Source organism: Acipenser ruthenus, chromosome 32, assembly GCF_902713425.1.
Source record: "Acipenser ruthenus chromosome 32, fAciRut3.2 maternal haplotype, whole genome shotgun sequence".
In the NCBI taxonomy this organism is placed as follows: domain Eukaryota; kingdom Metazoa; phylum Chordata; class Actinopteri; order Acipenseriformes; family Acipenseridae; genus Acipenser; species Acipenser ruthenus.
This window is the reverse complement of record NC_081220.1, coordinates 677498-680349: the sequence shown is the minus strand read 5'-3', so window position 1 is coordinate 680349 and position 2852 is coordinate 677498. Positions and strand designations below refer to the sequence as shown.

General features: G+C 42.1%; 1 long non-coding RNA gene across 1 annotated transcript; it reads right to left on the bottom strand.

Annotated features, from left to right (window-relative positions):
• Positions 1 to 327: 327 nt before the first annotated feature.
• Positions 328 to 1365, bottom strand: LOC131703248 (uncharacterized). Its single transcript, XR_009309740.1, has 4 exons — positions 1188 to 1365; positions 705 to 1099; positions 519 to 623; positions 328 to 426 (listed from the first exon to the last, which is right to left on the bottom strand). It is a non-coding gene; the product is annotated as an uncharacterized LOC131703248 (long non-coding RNA).
• Between the last annotated feature and the right edge of the window lie 1487 nt (positions 1366 to 2852).

Sequence of the window (2852 nt, the reverse complement as noted above, 5' to 3'; positions counted from 1 at the left end):
CTAAACTTGCATACTGAAAGCAGCATGTCAAAGCAAGAAGGAACAAGGAGGGTTACAACTCAATGGAGAAGGAAAGTCTTTGCCCCTGCGTTCACTCAGTGAATTAGTGAAGAGTCCTTGAGTAACACTCCATATTGAGAATGGCCTGATCAGGAAACAAGCAAAGCATTCAATGCAGTAAGAGGAGAGAATCCCATTAACATGGCCATTCTGACACACCAATATATAAATCTATGTAGAATTAGTCAAGCACCCACCAAAAAAAAAAAAAAAACCACACAATCCAAACAGTCTTTACAAGCAAGATTTTTATTTATCAAAACACACTTTTGGGCATTTTCCAAAAATATACAACTCCAGCTACAAAGACAACCACTGAACACACACCCATTGCAGCTCCCAGAAGGGACCACACATTGACTTGGCCTGCAAAAGAAGAAAGAAATAGTTAGTGGAATATAAAGAGATAGTTATATATTTTACTTGAACTGCAATTGTGTTCACATCATACATATTACCGCTTCTAGGCATAAAGTGAAGGGATCCATCTCTCTTCAGCTCAATTGGGCCAGAAGACACAAATGCCTTTACTGCACCACCATCCATCCCTTCAGCACTGCGACCTACAGGAGGAGTCCATAAACACAAATGGACAAAAATGCATGCAAAATGTCCCCCCTCCCCCCAACAGACAGAGCTCTTACCAAGCCTCTGTTTTCCTGGAATGCACCGTCTACTACAGAGGCTGTCTGATGGCCGGTTTGAATCACATACCACAACACTGCAGTGGAAGTAAATCTGAAAGACAGCACACCTTGTCAAGCAAAACAAGCATCAATAGATCAGGCAGGACCATCATCCAATGAGGATTACTGAATTGAAAAACAAATATATTGCATCATAGTAAGTGTTTCTTGCAAAAGTGCAGTTATTTGTTTTCATTCCAAACTCACTAAAGATTTGAGCACAGTGATTATTTGCTGCTTGCAAAGCAAGCAGCAAACCTTCAAACCTCTTCACATGGGAAGGGAACAGCACTCTTGCATTGCTGGAGACTGGGTGAAAGATGGTCAAGTACTCATCTGCAGAGTTTTCACAGCTAGAAAGAGAAAGTAGGTCAGGAGCACATCAGCCACAACTCCAACTCCTAGGTTTTGTAGCAGCAATATCATATTTCAGCATCTTACCTGTCCACAACAACATCCCACTTTGGAGAGCTATTCCTGTCAGCAGAATAGGTTGCCCAGCAGTTCTCCAAAAACAATTCAGCCTGTGGATCCCTGCTGTACAGGAGCTCTACCTCAAAATACAAGGGTCTTCGCAAGTACTTCACAACAGGGTAATCCCGAGCTCCATAGAAGTCGTTGTAGGTTGAATCTGCAGAGATTCAAGGGAGAATTTTATAGTTGGAAACACGCTACTAGAGCATCTCTGTTATTTCAATTGCCAAGTCCTACCCAATGCAAGCCGCATGATGACTGCAAGGTCCCCCAAGCCAGGCTGGACTACAGGTGCAGGATTATTCTGGTACAAGAACTGTACTACCTTGGTGTCATTGACCAGATAGTGACAGGCAACTCTCAACCTGGAAAGAGGAGATGGGGTTAGGAGAGTTTCAGCCTCAACCACAAGGATACTAATTTTCATTGCAATCCTTACCGGTAAGATGTGAACAGCACTTCATTCTCATAAGTCAGGAGGTTGTTGTCAAACTGGAAGAGAAATCAAAGACCCAGGTTGCAATGAACTTGTAGATTTAGTATGGAGCTGTATACCAAGTTGCAGACTAGCTAATATGGTACTCAGGATAATCCCCAGCTGTGTACTAACTAACCAATTTCACAATTTTAAAAATAAAAGCTTTGTTTATAAATAGTTCAGTTTCATAACTGAATATTTGAGACTTATTATATTTGTTCCATGTTAGAACAATACCACAAGTCTGTCTATAGAAACTGCTAGACTAAATATTGTTTTAGTAACCTCTAGGAGGGCAACAGCAGTTATTTTGGATTTGTTGCAAATACACAACTGGTGACTCTTGAGCTGCAATTGGTATTAACTCATGTATTAGTTTAGTCCCATCCTCACCACGGGATCATCCCCAGTTAGTACACTCCTTCCAGTTCACTGCCATTGACCCAAAAGGTCTCTAGGCAGCACATGCAATGCCATAACCAATAGTCATGTCATGTGTCACAACACCTCTCAACTGGAAAAGTTGTTCAATACAAAAAGGTGGCATCATTCAGATGTCCACAATTCATGCAAGTAATTCAGCGGATAGAAACACCGGTCACCATGGCTCCCCAGATTGATCCAGGGGTGTTGGGGCCAACTTGTCAATATGTTGAACCTCCTCAAAATATGGTTTTAAATGTGGTCAATACTAACCCTTCTAATTGTGCCACAGGAGTTGACATTGAAGTAGAAAACTGCATTGATAGCATCAGACTGAAGAGGCCGGCAACTTGGATCCCTTAGAGTTAGTTGACTTGGAGACAAGCTGGGGACAGATTCCACTTTCACAGCAAGAGCTGCCATAGTTCCATTGGTGAAGCAATCTGAAACACAGCATTTGGAGCCAGGTTAAGGAAACAGATTATAGCTTCAATACCACTTCATGCAACCTTTGGCCAATCTCAAAAGCAGCTATTCTAAAAGATTAACTTGTCTGCAGGAGAGTTACCAATCATCTTTGTAGGGAAACTGCAGGACAGGGAGAAGTCAGCCACCACAACCATGGTCCCAATATCCTTCAAGGTCAAGTCAAGTCTGCTTCTGATGCCTGAAGAACTGATCACCTACAGAGACAATACATCAGGTCAGTAATGTGTTGAACCCAAAACAGC